The sequence below is a fragment of the Petromyzon marinus genome, chromosome 12, assembly GCF_048934315.1.
Source record: "Petromyzon marinus isolate PM22_M1 ecotype Great Lakes invasive population chromosome 12, UKy_Petmar_22M1.pri1.0, whole genome shotgun sequence".
Taxonomy (NCBI): domain Eukaryota; kingdom Metazoa; phylum Chordata; class Hyperoartia; order Petromyzontiformes; family Petromyzontidae; genus Petromyzon; species Petromyzon marinus.
Window position 1 is genome coordinate 10,802,035 of NC_133678.1, and position 17,800 is coordinate 10,819,834.

Genomic DNA, 17,800 nt, shown 5'->3' on the forward strand with positions numbered 1-17,800 from the left:
CATTGTTTTCTATTATATACATTTTTGTGTGGTTGGCGGAAGCACAAGAACACTCTGTACCTATCCATGGGCCAGTTTGGTGGTTTCCAAAATAGGTGGATTGATTCTCAGGACTGTCTAGCTCATTGTGCGCTTCTTGGATCCGTCGTCTTCATGATGATTATATTCACATGCCAAATTATGAGTATGTCCTGCCTAAGTTAACGCCAGAAAATAAGATTACACCCTATGAAAACCCACTTTTGGATGGTATCCCCATACCTTGTTGGTCGTGGAAGTTGAATTTAACATATCTCACCATGCTGGTCAGAGCGGGTTAGTGAAGGGAATGTCCAGGACCGGTTCAAATATCACTCGACACCGATGTATAGCCATGGCTGAGAATCGAATTCATGTCGCTGGATTCATGGCTTGGTCCACTCAACACCTGCTTAACTGCTGTACCCTGAATAAATAAGTAAACATGCTTAAACCAAAAGCTAAATTACAGCATTAAGCAAGTATGTGTTGCATCTATGTAAACTTCTGTGTAAAATGCACTCCTGCACAGGTGTTTGTGGTTGTACTGTATACCTCTCCCGTTTTGTTTAAGATTGTAACGCGTGCTGTTTTGCATAATCTCCGATGTTTCGCTCCATGCGTCGAGAGATTCTTAAGGAACCAAATTTAATCGATTGAATCAATTTATTCAAATGAATCTACTGAATCAATTTAGGTGCTGAAATGAAACGTCTGACATCGTGCCAACCAACGCGTGAAAAACAACAAGAAAACACATTGGAGCGCCATAAATAACATTGTTCCATTTCAACATGGACTAAATGTTTATCATCACCTCTATATGCGTGAGTAGTTTGTATGCGGCGGGCATTATACATTACATCTCAGTGCTGAATTCTAGGATGCATGAGTCTAGCAGGGTCGTTTTGCCTCAGTGTAAAAAAAAATCCCTTTGCATTGTGCAGGGTGCTTGACTCATTTACAAATTAACCTCCCTCAATCACACCACATTGTCATTTACAATTATGCTGCACTAATTGGATTGCTCCACTATGGAAGAGTATCCTTGAGGTGATGTTAAATAATTATTGGATGTCATTTACTGTTTGTACATGGACATGAATACAGGATGAGGTTAGTCTCTGGTCCATCTAATTTAAATGGACTTAGTGATCCCAAAAATCTAAATGTGTAAATATTAGTGGCTCTTGCACTTTGGGACATGATTAGAATTGTCACCAGCAACATCCAGCTGTATGTGTATGCATGTATATAATGTGCATGTGTGTGTAATGACGACTTGACACACTTCTCTTGAGATGGCACTTTATTGAAGACGCGTTCACTTGACATCAGGCAGAGACCCCACTGCAACAGCCCCGAGTCTCCCGCACATCTCCCATTAGATACCAACACGAGGCCACGCCCCCCTTCTCGATCATTCTCGCTGACTCTGGACGCTCGCTCCACCGGCAGACTCCACCGTCCTCTTCCGTCACCTGACCACGCTCCCTTCTCGATCATTCCCGTAGCTGCCAGTCCCTTCGTATTCACAGCTGATACCCCTGCCATTACCTCCCGTAGCCACCAGTCCCTTCACACTCACAACTGACTCCCCTGTCATTACCTCCCGTCGCCACTAGTTCATTCGCACTGAAGGCTGACTCCACTGTCATTACCTCATGTGGCCACTAATCCACTCACAGCGCACATAGGATCTACTGTCATTACATATGTATGTTGAACTTCCTTCACGCCACACGTAGTCAACCATGCAAATTAGAGGCGCGAGAGAAGGTCAGCAAACTAGCTACATGTATATCCTGTTTGTCAATCCACTGCTGGATGAGGGCTTCCCGATGCCAGGTGGGTTATTTAAACGTGCTTCATGATGCTCGTCAGCACTGATTGCCTAAGGTGGTGGAGCAGAGAGCAACAATGGACACCTGTATTAATATTAAAACGAAATACATGAATACGCACCTGCTATTCCTAATGTGAGGGACGGTGCGAACCCCCCCCCCCCCCCCGAAATATAGAAGTCAAACTCCGTCTATGGTTTTTGCTGCCCTTTCTGGCATTCCCTACGACGCCTACGACACCTGAGTTTGTACGTAGCAGTCACCCGAGCAAGCACTCTCCAGGTTCAAGCTTCAAAGGTTCGATGGGGTTTGACGCATTCCGAGTGATTTGGTTGGAGGCAGTTTACGTAATGTTGTATCAAAGGTCATGACGTGTTTTATTGTGGAGGGTCATGGGTAATAGAGTGACCAGAATTCTGCCAGTCTTTTGACAGAAAGAAAATATACCTTATAGTAAATTGTGATCAAAATACGTTCAGACATATTCCACATTCGTCTCTTTATACAATAATAGTCACAAGCACAATCTCGCTTTCCGATTGCGTTCATTCTCGTTTGAAAATTATCCAGAAGACTCCAGGCATTTAACTGTTTTTCACTCTCTATCTGGTCTGGAATCACTTCCTTACTGATTCTCTTGTTGGTAACTCAATTACCCCTTTTTTTCTGGTGTTTCGAGATGAACTGTATAGAATGCAAGAGATAATAAATGAATACACTTATTGAACCCAAATCAAAAAGTTATAACAGAGGGCACTCCTCTCTTATTTTATACGGCTAAAGTAGGTGCAGAGCATCAAATGCAATTTCACATTCAGGCGATCAAGCCAGATAACCGCGTCAGTTAGCAGCGGAGTATATCGCCGTGATGTCTCCTTCGTATTTTGTGGATCGAGCATTGTGTCCTTATACGTTGTATGGTCTGTTCTGGATGGCCACAGTCGCACACGGAAGTGTTTTATTTATTTATTTTCCATTTGTGCACCTACCATGGTTTGTGCAGTGCATGTGGTTTAGGGAGGACCATGAGCTTCGTAGAAGATAAAAAAAACAGGGAACTTCTTCGTTGAGTCTTTCACGAGGTGTGTTTGTTTCTCACAAGAGCAACATAGGGCACATAAACGTACGAGTAAGGCTTGCATGTCCAGGTATTGCATCCTGTAGGTAGTCTTTCCTCCCTAAACAGGGTCTTGTTAAGGTGTACCGGGATCCTTTTCTAAACAAGGTGCGGGGTGGGGACGAGGAAGGGGGGGGTTATTAGTATTTGCTAAATATCATTTTATGACTGCTGCAGATTTAGAATGAATAATTGGAAAGACAGAGACATGTTTGTTCAATTGTACGTGAATTATTGGAGTAAAATCGAAGTGTGGATTTGACCTGAAAACGCGCATGGGGGCACGGTCACAAATACACACGTATAAATGTGCACACATACACACATATAATGACACCAATATGCATAATAGAGGTTTTTTGGATTAGATTGCATAAATATAAATGTGTCGTTAAACCCGCCACTACCCGACACAGCCAATTAGTAAGGTTTGTCACGAGAACAAAATATGGCAATTCGCGATCTAACCCCAAAAAACCTCTAATATGGATAATATTGGTCGCAAAAACCTACGTGTTAAAGCGATATTATGGTTATAAAATAAATGTAAACGAAGGGGAAAATGACAAACCAATAAAACAGTGGAATGGTAATAGAAAACAGTAACTGAATAAATTTATTACATGATCTTTAGTGATACACCGGTAAGAGTGAGGTCCCTTGAGACAATGCAGCAGTCTTTTGCTTGATGGAGAACTGGATTAAAATAAAAATAAATATTTTACCAGGTAAGGCCCACTGAGCTATTTGGCTCTTTTCAGAAGCGACCTGGCCACAAATGATAGCTCAACTAAGTAGCTTATCACGTGGAAGTTTATAGCAGCCAAATTCACCAAACGCATTTTTATAAATGTAGAGGTAAAAAAATTGAGGATTTGAAATTGGTACAGCAAAACAGCACAATATATCAAATATGTAAACAGAAAATGTGGATAACACCATTTGAAACGTTTAGGAAAAAAATACTTAAATTCGATTGTGGTAGCTTTGGATAATCGGTTACATATATTTGTGTCAAACTTAATGTCACTGCTATCTCTTTCTTAATAATTGTACTCTCTTGTCACCCTGAACTGATTGTATTAATCAGCGACAAATCTCTTTTTTATATTCAGACAAGACACAACATAACATTGAGCAGGCTGCTTCTTTGCACAGACTGCACTGATGACTGGGCACAGTCATGTTTCCCTGAATAAAATAAAATAATAACTGGAATTGATTTTACTTTTAACTGATATTTTGGGGATCAGCTGTGTACAATGTAGCATAACCAGTACCATTGCTAGTTTATAAATGTTCTCTGAAAAAAATATAAATGTCAAGATAGAGAATAACTATATGAAAATAATAATGATAATAATCTGTCCAGAAATTCATTTTTCGTCAGATTGTATTTAGAATATGAAATAAATAAAAATTACCCTGTAGTTGCAGACATTTTGCTCTGACTCCTGAGAATTCATTGAATAGTTTTAACTACAATTTCCTTCATTAGATTCCAGTAATAAATTTTATCTGAGGGTAATAATACACGCATTTTTTTTTACATTCCACTTTCAACCTAGTAGTCGCGAGTGCACACGTGAATAAATGAAGAAAAATATTACAAACTATGTAGCTATTAAGATGGTCGGGGCAGTTAGCAAGCACCTATTCGGATTGCCAGCATACAAAGTGGTGATGTAGCCATCACAGTCTCAAATAAGGCTTGCCCCTGGTGCGATCCATACCTGGCATCAAACCCATCTAATTGAGTGTGTTAACCACTTTACACCACATTTTAGAATAGGAGACCCACGTACATTAGTACATACAAAAGCAAATATCTACCTATAGACATTTCGAATGTTGGGTTAAGTGCTGTTCTCGAGCAAATATTAAGGCTGGCATGGAGGCTAGGAACCCTCCCGGCCGCCTTTGTCTCCCCAGTGCTCATCTATACACACTGCACCAGGGACTAATTTCATGCTGGTATGGTTTCTGAGAAGCGTGGGAATGGTTTAGATATCACTCACCAATGATGGCCAGGTGGTGTGGCACATTGCGCTAATCACTATGCCCCCCACCCCAAACACGCACATAGACACATACACACAAACGCTCAAAATATCTCATGCAAAGTGTGACTTTAATAAATGACCACACACACGTAAATAAGCAAACCTCAAATTGTACATGTAGACGCATAAATAGCCAACATTTTCAATAAAAGCCAGCAGAGCGGTATTTTTGCACCGCTGCTAAATTTCAGGTCATCGCCACTTTTTTTTCTACATCACAGGTTCTAATTTGTTCCTGTCATATAGATAGTACTCGATGACACGTAGCTTGCTCCACCATGGACAGAATCAACTTCTGAGTCTATGAAAACGCGGTCTACGCTCAAAAATCGGCAGTCGTTCCATCTCATGGCCCGGTACGTGATTATTTTCCACAGCACCCGGTCAACTCAAGTGTGAAATTAGAGTCCTAATCCAATTAGTTTCCTTTGACTGTGTCTCCGTGTTATTACACAATGAAAGATTCTTTCTCTTTCCTTCCCCTTACTTATTTTACACTTTCGGTTTATGTTTTTTTCTCAATTTTTCTCACTTATTTTGTGGAAAATGAACAAGGTCATCAAACAATATATGTATTAATTAATGAATAGCCACTTGTATAAAAAAATATATTAATGCTTTTTAAGTAAAGATATATAATCTTGATTTGAAGCTTTCGTGACTGCAGGAATTCATACTCTTTGGTTCTTTCGGTAAAGTCACGTGGATTATTTATTTTTGTATCTTCGTGACTTTACTGAAAGAACCAAAGAGTATAAAGATATATAATACAACTTTATATATATATACAGATCATAGCACTGTAAGTATACTCATTTACTTCTTTATTTTTATTTCAAGGGATAACGTTCTACTAAATAATATAAAAAATGAAGGATTATACTGTATATTCATAATGTAAAGCCCGTTTAACTGGTAGGCTTTCGCGACCAATATCATCCATAATAGAGTCGATTTGGGTTAGATTGCGTAAATATGCGTGTCGTTAAAACCCGCCACCACCCGACACAGCCATCTCGTAAGGGTTGTCACGTAAACAGATCATGCCAATTCATCACTAGTACAGCACACCAGTGTGTTGGATTGCCAAGCCACAACATTTACAATCTGCGTAAGACGTTTCGCCAGTAATTACAACTAGCTTGATGAAGCTAGTTGTAATTGTTGTGGCTTGGCTCTTGAATTGGCATGTTCTGTTTACGTGACAACCCTTGCTAGTTATATATTTACGCGATCTTATCCAAAAAACCTCTATTATGAATGTCAAGCCCTATGTCAGTCCACTGCTGAATGAAGTGTAGTGACATATAATGGGTCACTACGGCACCATCTACCGACAGAGTGAGGAATTGTGTGTGAAGTAGCCCTCTCTGCCAGCAGAGTACACGATGTCATCGAAGAGGTCTCTAGGGGAGCATGGTTCTGGGAGCTGGCAGAGTAGGGGGCATTTGAGGACGTAGTAGCCCGATTGGCTGGCAAGGGCACGTGATAGGGCAAGGTGAGGATGTAGGCCAAAGTTGACAGAGTTCAGAACCTTCTAGTGAGTTCCAGAAGGGGGCGTGGCCGAGGACGGTGCCAGGCAGGGGACACGGGGAAGGTGACCCAGAACCTTCTAGTAGGTTCCAGAAGGGGGCGTGTCCAAAGGCGGTGCGGGGCCACGCTGAGGGGCGTAAAAGGGGAATGGAACCCGCCTTACTACGTCTTTTCCTCGGTCTCCGGTCTTCGTGCTCGGCATCGTGGGTCAGGCAGTGTGCCGACTGAGGTCATAGAATAAACGTGTTGCCTCCGTACGTTGTGTGTCGCTCAAGTGAGCTCACTACAAAAGTATACACCATGCTGTGTTGATTATGGGGTTGTTTGACCATACTTCACCGCGTTTGTCAATGCGAGTTGGTGAAGGGTGTACCCAGGTTCAGTTCAAATATCACTCACCATTAACGGTAGCTGGTCAGATTTCTAACTTAAGTTTTTGAGTTCACAAGGCAGTGAGTGCGCTTACCACTGCACCACCACTTCTGTGATGTACCACATGCATAACATCCATTCAACTGCGCAAAACATTTCTGTGAATAATATTAGTTAAGAATGTTCTGCATAAATGTCTTTCATTTACATATTTGTTCATGCAAATGCACGAATTGAAATTATTTATTACAATCGATGTACGTAAATAAAATCACAAACGTGAATTTCCAAGGCCACATTACACATACACACTGTAACTAATTGAATGTTTTATTCGTATGAACAGAATCATGACTCATTACCTTCAAAATAAATTTCCATGGACAATTTTCTTTTGTTATTGTTTTGTCCAGTTTGTCCTCCCCAATGTTCCCTGTGAACACAATGCAATGCAAAGCATGGAGTGCGTGGACTTTGAACATCATTCCTCGTGACCAAGGTGATTAATCCAATGAGCATTAAACAGAGACCATTCAACGAGACCGATTTTAACTGTTATTTAGTTATACGCTTCATTTTTCTTTAAATTTCAATCCAATCTCAATTATGTGCTAAATATTTAATGGTAGCAAAAACAATGCTGCTTCATTACATTGGTAAATGACACTGGTATGACAAAGGGAGAATCTTCTCTGCATATTTTTTCGTTTTATAACTTGAGAAGACATCTCAAACTAAATATCTAGGTTAATAATTATACATTAAGAAGTCTACTTTGTCCCCTCCTCCACCTCCCACCATTAAAGTATTTCATCGCATTATTTAAACATATTACACATGAGAAAAAAAAAAACATCCTTTTGTTTGTAAAGTATTTTGACGTATCATTACGGCTCTTCTGCTGATTGGGGAAATGGCTCATGCCATATTTTTCACATTTAATTAACATTACGATCACCGCACTCGCTGGACATGATGTTAGCCACCTCAATTAAAAGACGCAGTAACGGGCAAAGAGGAGTGGTGAGCCACTGGAAGGAGTTTTTTTTCTGAAGGCCTTGGGCAGGCTCTAATGGCTCCCCCCAAAAAACTATAAGATATCAGTTTACTTCTGTACAATGTTTAAGTTACATTGATTTTCAAGAAAGGCCATGACATATCTTAATGTTCCCAAGAGAACTAATGACATGAATTAGCCCATGGAAAATATTTACAATGGATCAGTCAATACCATATTTTTCATATTTTTAATTAGCGTCAAACATCTAAACTATTCTTTAGCCTCATGTGTTTTACTAGACAATGCACTAATACCCTGTCTGCACATGGAGTTATTTGACTATTAATGGATATTACATCAACTAAGGCTGTTTTATCGTATCGATTCTTAATTAAAACTTGCACATGCTGTTTACAATTCTTGTACAAGACTCGTTTGTGTGCTATATGCTGTGCAAATATTAAAGAACCAAGTTTCCATCAAAACGTTACAAATTGAGCCGTGTGCATATTTTTTTCATGGCCATTTACCAGCACTGCAAACCACAACAGGTGAAATTGCATTGCATCGCCATCACCCATGGTCTATCCACTGCTAAATTGAAGGCATCCCCATTCGATCACAATCACACGTGGTCGTGCAATGCCACAATCCAATTCCCTATTGCAGATAGACGAATTTCATCACTCCATCTCGTATAACATCAGTCAGATGGACGCCTAGATGGCAAATCATCAACGAAGCTCATGCACAACGCCACAACTCAAATTTTTTCACATTGGCGCATGCCATCCATCTAACCGTCCATTCGTTGAGGACGGTAGTCGTATGGACGCCTAAATGGCGAATAATTTAAAGGCCAAGTGACTGTAAAGGGCCAGTGTCAGGCTGGGAATTCAGTGTCAGGAGCGAGCGTTGGGCTTGAGTTCTGCGGTGCAGGAAGAGGAACTGAGATGGGTGGTTTGTGTTAAGGCGACATTTAAAAAAAAAAGGTAAGTCCTCGCTTAACGCGTGTTCACACAATGCGTTTACTTCCGTGAGGGAACACTTTAATGCAAAGCATGGAACGCGCCCGTTATAACGAGGAACGCACACCATTATAACGTGGTTTCTGAGCGGTTAACAACTTACTAATTTCTTGATTTGAGCGGCTGATCGGTGCGATACAGTACGCGGAATGATACAGTAACGCAGCGACGTACCCTCCGCTATTTGTACCACCGTCTGTGTGGGCGTAGGTCGTATCTCTGCAAACTTTATGCGGAAATTATTTTCGATTCAAGCGGTTTTTTCGCTTTAATGCGGCACTTTTCAGGAACGCTTTTTCCGCGTTAAAAAAAAATTACTTACTTTAAAGAGTGTACACACGCGAAATGGAGAGCGACTCGGCATCCTTGAATGCGATCACCAGGACGGGAATCATGTAGAATTAAGTTAAACAAATAGGGAAGGGGGTTGATCATTTCGAACCCGGGAAAGGAACAATATTTTTTCCCGAAAAAGGTCTGTCATTTGTTAAAATCGGGTTTTGCCCAACACGGCATTTTCCAGGAACGTAACCCCACGTGCCGCGAGGGCTGCCTGCATATTGCATAGTACCGTGACGCGTTACAACACGTACGATATTGTATTATGTATTATGTATTTCATTATACTGAAAAGCACTCAATGTATTGCATCCAAAATTGTAGACTTGACATCACCCTAATTTTGTGGAGGGGGAAATTCACGTGTGAATGTGAGCATTGGACATCTATATTTGCAGTGAAACAGGTTGGGAAAGGTTTACTTGACAAAGAGTAGGTCACCTCATACTTGTGATTTGTACAGCTGGCCAATGTGTAGCACTCAACACAAGTATTCATTTTTTTTGGGTGGGGGGGAGGTAGGGAGGTTATAAACCAAAAAGTGGCAGAATATTCCGAGTGCAGGGTTAATGCATGCCCGTGGCAGCTGGTGCACCTTACCGCTAGCGGGGCCAAAATTGTACGCCACGACTGGCTGCGCATTTAGATGCCCGATGTATGGCCCTGCTGAGAGAGCCTCTTGAAATAAGGCCATGCCTGGTACGCAACGCGAGACTGATTGAGCCCTCCGAGTAAAGATGCATTTCAGAATGTAACCTTCCTTCCATTGTAGCTGGGAGGGTCTGTGAAGTGAAGGATTGTTTTCCAACTATGCTGGGTCAACCTTCTGCCCCCAAAGCCACTCCCCCTGTCCTTCCGACAACCTCAAGCTCCGTTGCCATCCTCCCAAGGTGAATTTAGATGTTGGAAAGTCTTCGAGCCGCAAACGGAAGACAACATTCAGCGCTCCCATTAATCACGATGTCCTCAGTGGCAACGGACAACGGTGTTGATAAAGATTTTTATTTTACTAATTAAATCTGCCACTGCTTTAACGCTGCTGCCATTACAATTCAGGGGCCACCACATTATTTATTGTCATGGCGTAGACAATAATGCAAGGTAAGGGACTGGTTAAGGTCAGTAAATGTGGCGTTTTGTTACATGTGCAAACTGCACAGCCATTACTATTTTGTTAATGCCTTCTGTTACGTTTTATATATTTAATTAGACTTCATATCTGTTGGAAAGTGTTCCAGTAAGAGTCGTTTAAGGACATTTTAATGAGTCCCCCACTTTCACTGAAAAGGCTGTAAAGATTAATAGACTAAAATAGTGAATTAATAAAATGGTCTGGCGATCAATGTTCCTCCTCTTGAGGACTCCTTGGTTTGGCTGCACATTATACCAATGAGACAAAAGTCCTAATTGAGTTAGTATTTTAGCAGAGTGGGAGATTATCATTTTACAGTATTTTTTCCAAATACACCACTAGCCACAGCTTAGTATATCTGAGGAAAATCTGAACTTATTTTTTTAAAGAATGTAAACAATATCAGAATTCGGCCATTTTTTTAGGTGAGGCAGCTCTACTATCGTAAAGATATTATTCAGAAGACAATGAGTATAAAGATAATCATTAAATATGTAACCATTAAGCATGATGATTTGATTATATTATTTGTCAGTGTCGCAATGCAATTAAGAACCAATAATATGAAATCTCTAGCTAAGTGAACTTAGAATTCAGAATTAGACAGCTTAGTTCCGGATAATAATTATATGTACATCCTAGTTAAGAAGGTGAATATATTGCATTTATTGGTCGACACATTACTACTGTAGTTGTGCAGTAAAACCAGTTTTTTTTGTTTAACACGTAGGCTTTCGCGACCAGTGATACATGTTTTTTTTGGGTTAGATCACGTAAATATATAAAATGTGTCGCTAAACCCGCCACCATCCGACACAGCCAACTAGTAAGGGTTGTCACGTAAACAGAACGTGGCCAATTCGTCACTAGCACAGCACACTGGTGTGTTGGAGAGCCAAGCCAAGCTTTATGTATGTTGAACTTTTTTCACACCTTACGTAGCCAACTGTGCTGTACTGCGAGTGCAGTGTGCTGACCATTCATTTATGTTCTCCCAAGCTTGGCTCTCCAACACACCGGTGTGCTGTACTGTTGTGTTTACGTGACAACCCTTATTAATTGGCTGCGGCAGGCGGTGGCGGATTTAACGACACATTAAGATATCTAACCCAAAAAACCTGTATTATGGCCGTTGTTTTACCATTTATTTCCAATCAGTTACCCGTAATGTTAGTGATCATTTTAGCACTCATATTTTGAACTCAAGTGGTTTCGCGAAGGCCCAGTCCAAGGCTAGATTTCAATTACCGCCGGCTTTGTGTGTGAACATGAATTGAACTCAGGTTTCTGAGTTCAATTGCATGGTGCTCTGACCACCACACCACGGTAGCCTGCAAAATATTCGAGGTCTAATGCTCCGTTGAATAACACATTAATATCCACGTTCAAGCTCATGACACATGCATGGAATAGTAATTGTAATAAATTCTGTTTTCATATTCATGCATGTCATATACAATGCAATGGTTCATTGAAACAGTGGCCACGACGTTCACTGTGATGAATGCAGTGGCTGGGAGAACAGAAAAGAATGGATCATGCCGTGGTGGAATGGTCAGCACGCTGGACTTGCATTACAGCAGGGTTGCATCGGTAAGGTGCGAAATAAATTCAACATACATACATACATAGAGGCTGCCGGTTCTAAACTATGAAACTAAACTATTTTTTATTTGACCAGATAAAGCCCACTGAACTAGAGTGAGGGAAAAAAGTATTTGATCCCCTGCTGATTTTGTACGTTTGCCCACTGACGAAGAAATGATCAGTCTATAATTTTAATGGTAGGTTTACTTGAACAGTGAGAGACAGAATAACAACAACAAAATCCAGAAAACGCATGTCAAAAATGTTATAAATTGATTTGCATTTTAATGAGGGAAATAAGTATTTGACCCCTCTGCAAACCATGACTTAGTACTTGGTGGCAAAACCGTTGTTGGCAATCACAGAGGTCAGACGTTTCTTGTAGTTGGCCACCAGGTTTGCACACATCTCAGGAAGGATTTTGTCCCACTCCTCTTTGCAGATCTTCTCCAAGTCATTAAGGTTTCGAGGCTGACGTTTGGCAACTCGAACCTTCAGCTCCCTCCACAGATTTTCAATGGGATTAAGGTCTGGAGACTGGCTAGGCCACTCCAGGACCTTAATGTGCTTCTTCTTGAGCCACTCCTTTGTTGCCTTGGCCATGTGTGCTTTGGGTCATCGTCATGCTGGAATACCCATCCACAAACCTTTTTCAATGCCCTGGCTGAGGGAAGGAGGTTCTCACCCAAGATTTGACGGTACATGGCCCCGTCCATCGTCCCTTTGATGCGGTGAAGTTGTCCTGTCCCCTTAGCAGAAAAAACACCCCCAAAGCATAATGTTTCCACCTCCATGTTTGACGGTGGGGATGGTGTTCTTGGGGTCATAGGCAGCATTCCTCCTCCTCCAAACATGGCGAGTTGAGTTGATGCCAAAGGGCTACATTTTGGTCTCATCTGACCACAACACTTTCACCCAGTTGTCCTCTGAATCATTCCGATGTTCATTGGCAAACTTCAGACGGGCATGTATATGTGCTTTCTTGAGCAGGGAGACCTTGCGGGCGCTGCAGGATTTCAGTCCTTCACGGCGTAGTGTGTTACCAATTGTTTTCTTGGTGACTATGGTCCCAGCTGCCTTGAGATCATTGACAAGATCCTCCCGTGTAGTTCTGGGCTGATTCCTCACCGTTCTCATGATCATTGCCACTCCACGAGGTGAGATCTTGCATGGAGCCCCAGGCCGAGGGAGAGTGACAGTTCTTTTCTGTTTCTTTCATTTGCGAATTCTCGCACCAACTGTTGTCACCTTCTCACCAAGCTGCTTGGCAATGGTCTTGTAGCCCATTCCAGCCTTGTGTAGGTCTACAAGCTCTTTGGTCTTGGCCATGGTGGAGAGTTTGTAATCTGATAGATTGATTCTGTGGACAGGTGTCTTTAATACAGGTAACAAGTTGAGAATAGGAGCACTCCCTTTAAGAGTGTGCTCCTAATCTCAGTTCGTTACCTGTATAAAAGACACCTGGGAGCCAGAAATCTTTCTGATTGAGAGGGGGTCAAATACTTATTTCCCTCATTAAAATGCAAATCAATTTATAACATTTTTGACATGCGTTTTTCTGGATTTGTGTTGTTGTTATTCTGTCTCTCACTGTTCAAATAAACCTACCATTAAAATAATAGACTGATCATTTCTTTGTCAGTTGGGCAAACGTACAAAATCAGCAGTGGATCAAATACTTTTTTCCCTCAATGTGTGCAGCTCTTTTTTAGAAGCGACCTGGCGACAAATGATAGTTCGAAGAAGTGGCTTATCACGTGGAAATTTATAGCAGCCAAATACCTAAACGCGTGTTGATTATATGTGCAGGGAAAAACCAGAGGACCCGGGGAAAAACCCCACGCGACCACTGGGAGGACACGGAAACTTCAAATGCACACACATCAGGGTCGGAATTAAACCCAACAAGCTCCTGTATACCAGGCGAATTCGTTCACATTTAGTCACCGTGGCGCGATGTTACCAAACTTGCTCCGTCATTTGAATGGCGCTGCAGTCCAAATAATGGAGCAAGTTTCTTAATTTTTCCTCCATCTGTCCACACAGCATTACAAGTGGATTCAGCACAGTTTGCCAGTGGGCGGGGTTGCGTCTGGCGGGGTAACGTTTGGCTTCGCCCGCGTCATTTTCTCGCCATGGTTGCGTAGATTTTTCCCGGGGTCCTCCGGTTTTTCCCTCCACATTTAGAAACGTGTCTTTAGAGATTTTGGTTGCTGTAAATTTCCACACTATAAGCCACTTTGTTGAGCTATCTATCATTTGTGGCCAGGTCGTTTCTTAAATATATATAGCTCAGTGTGTTTTACCTGGTCAAATAAAAAAAACAATAGATTTAACAGTTTTGTTTTCACCGAACACGTCTGGTCAGCGTGAAAGAGCAGAACGGAAACCCTCCAGAGCTCCCCTGTGTGGGCATGAGCACGGCAATTGCAGGGCTGCAACTTTACCTTTTTGGTCTCATCACGCGGGGAACTTAATAAAGATTGCCGGAGACGTAAGGTGCCTTAAGAGGGCTTCCTCTGGCCAATCAGAGTCGCAGACGCCATGTTGTTTTGTACGTTGTGTGCGTGCAAATTTAGTGCATTATTAATTTCAAACCATACCACACTAAAGAGTCTGGTTCCTTAATGTTGGGCCGGCGATCGATGATACGATGGTTACCAGCTTATCGGTTTGTCGTTTTAAAATGCCGAGTCTAAAAACAAGCACGTTATCTCTGTGTTATGGTCAATATCAGCAGACAAGGCAGATAGACAGGCATTGCCTATTTTAGGAGAGGCTTTCCAATTTTGTTTTTTTGGCTCTCAGTTCTACTTTCGTAATACAATGTACATTATGGTGCAGAGCAGGGCGCAGCATATCGTCTGATAATTAATAACATAGCACCATGCCAGGCACGGCTGACAGCCAACCCGGGGCCCCGTCCACAGATTATTAAAAGCTTCGCAGAGCTCCATCACAGCTGCCTCGTATCCTTGCAGGGGAAGCTGTGATGTTACATCTATCTCTGTCTTGCACATCATACATGCCGGGGCTAGTCCGTGTGCCGAGCACCTGAAGCCTGCATTCACGATATGCGTTGATGTTAATGTGTTGTATATATATTTTCTTAATCTTTTCATTGGTTACATTGCACACAGTATTGTGATGCACTTTTATTTTGTACATTCAAGTCGATCCTGAGTACTACTCCTTCCAACTCAACACAGGGAAGACAACCAGAGGCCATAGATGGAAGCCACGTATAAGAAAGTTCAAGATCACGGACAGGAGGTGATATATTTTTTATAGCAAAGAGTAGTGGGAGTATGGAACAGGCTGTCCACACAAAGCTGGGGAAACTGATTCATTGGGACTCTTCAGGAAACACCTCGATGAGGTTGTAGAATATATCTGCTACAACCAAACGAGCTAGATAGCCTGAATGGCCCCTCTCTCCTTTGTAAGCGTTCTTCTTATTTTATTTAATTGTTGCCGTGGGCTTAATTTCAACCAGAGTCGTTCAGGGCTGAGCTCCAGAAGATATTTCTCTACTCTGCCCACGGCCTTAAGGGTTTGGAGAGGGAGGTTGCAGGCTGGGGTGGGTAGGCATGGCAAATATTCCATGAGAAATTACATTTAAAAAATTAAGCCAATCGTTATATACATTAGCTCAGCACTAAGGTTATTATGATTTCAGGTTGCATGATGAAACCCCTTATGGTAAATCGTCACAGACAGCCTTACTGAATGTTAACATATCATTTGGCAACAGAATGTCATCGCTTATACATTCTCACATGAAAATATTGACATCGTAAAATCTTCTTCAAACCCAATGTAGGTTGGCAGTGTAGTTTACACTTGTGCAGTGTTTAGACCAAAAAAAATATTTGTAATTTGTCGAATCAAAATGCTTATTGCCTACAGTGGCATAGCCCGTGAGTAATTAACAAATACCGAACAAATGGCCCGTAGCGTATGAAACAGGTGCCAGCTGTATTGTTAACACACAGGACCACCTTCCTCGGGACACAGAGGCTACATTTTCTCGAGAAATTTGGCCACATGACTAAAACGCAATACTCCGTTGAGGGATTTCCTGCATGCACGAGGCAGATGACGCAGCAGAAGGATAAGCATTCCCCTTGGAAATGCGAGCACCCTTATTGATGAAGCAAGTGGCACACATTAGGTGGGATGTTATTAAAATTCCAAAAGGCAAAGCCCTCTCTACATGTGTATATGAGGTTAAAAAAACGGAAGAATTAATTGTGGAAAATATTAAATCAGCTAATGTGCTAGGTGGATCATTGCATTGTAGGTTAGTGTGACGTGATGGCAGCATCTAGGAGTGGATTGGCAATTGCTAATGATCAATACATTCGAATTTAAATTAAAAAAAATGCAGAGAAAACAAGATGTAAATTGTAACAATTAAATTGAGTCACACCCTGAAGAAATCATGTTCTACTGCAATTTGATTCATAGAGAAATAACGGGTTTCATATTCCATGCAGATATCTTTTTAAACAGCATTTTCAGATATAACATGGAATTAAATGCATTTTAACATTACACAGCAATTAAAGTACGTAGAATGAAAACGTTGAAAAAACAAAGGCAAACAAAACAAGATGAATGAACAGTGGCAGTTCAGGAATAAAATGCATCCGAGAGGACGTCGACAGAGTCAGTGGCGTCACTAGGGTTGGTGTCACCCAGCGCGGTAACGCGTGGTGTCACCCCCCATGGACCTCCTCTCGTACCAGACCATACAGAATCCTTAGCAATGAATTTTGTACTGTTACTCGTAAATCGTAATCCCCGTATATCACTAAATGTAATGGCAATGGTAGTGACATAAACAACTAGCAAAATTCAAATTACACCTTTAAATTACAATATCATACGCACAGCCTAATATATATTCTTGGTTCTTTCGGTAAAGTCACGTAGAAGGGAAACAATAAAATAATAAAAATATAAAACAATACAATTCTCACGACATTTCGACTGCAACACAAGCAATCATCATCAGGTGTGAAAACCACAGCAATAACATTTTTAAAAAGTGGCGGTTTTTTTTAACGTTAGCACCACGGAGAGCGATTTGGCAGTTATTCAGATGGACGAGTCCATCTATGTTCGGAAAAGAGGAGGGGGGAGACGAAAAATAATGGATGCGGTCTGAAAGCCACCGTAAGCGTGAACAATCAATTAAGACCCGAAATGCTTTATCAAATCCTTCCAATGATTGCTAAGCCAGAATCCATCTTCTCGGTTGAAATTGTCTCTGTGTTAGTATATGTGGATAGCCTCATGAACGAATCTCTCATGGTAGCCAGATGGCTTGCAAATAACCTCTGTCTTGGAGAAGTCAATGTCATGTGAGCCTACTGAATTATAACAGTGATCTGCCACGGCCGAGGTGTTGGTCTTACCGTGTTTTAAGTCTGCTTTTTGTTCACGAATGCGGTCCGAGACATGTCGTTTGGTTTCTCCAATGTAACTACTACTACAGAGGCAACTTAGTTTGTAGATGCCAGGGTACTGTATGTCCAGAATCACATCTTTTACAGACGGAATTGTATTGTTTATATTTTTATTATTTTATTGTTTCCCTTCTACGTGACTTTACCGAAAGAACCAAGAATATGAATCCATGCAGTCACGAAAGCTTTAAATCAAAAGCCTAAATATATTTACATAGTTTCACGTGGTTAAAGTGAACATTCGGTAAGAACACAATATAATTCGAAGTTAAAAGATCAAGAACTACTTAAAA

At 41.4% G+C, this 17,800-nt stretch overlaps 1 long non-coding RNA gene across 1 annotated transcript in view; it reads right to left on the minus strand.

Annotated features, from left to right (window-relative positions):
• Positions 1-600: 600 nt before the first annotated feature.
• LOC142924337 (uncharacterized) overlaps positions 601-17,800 on the minus strand; it is a 44,175-nt gene continuing 26,975 nt past the window's right edge. Inside the window, exons 2-3 of the long non-coding RNA XR_012941535.1 lie at positions 7,310-7,380; positions 601-3,078 (exon numbers count right to left, since the gene is read on the minus strand). This is a non-coding gene — a long non-coding RNA (uncharacterized LOC142924337). The remainder of the gene's footprint in view (positions 3,079-7,309; positions 7,381-17,800) is intronic.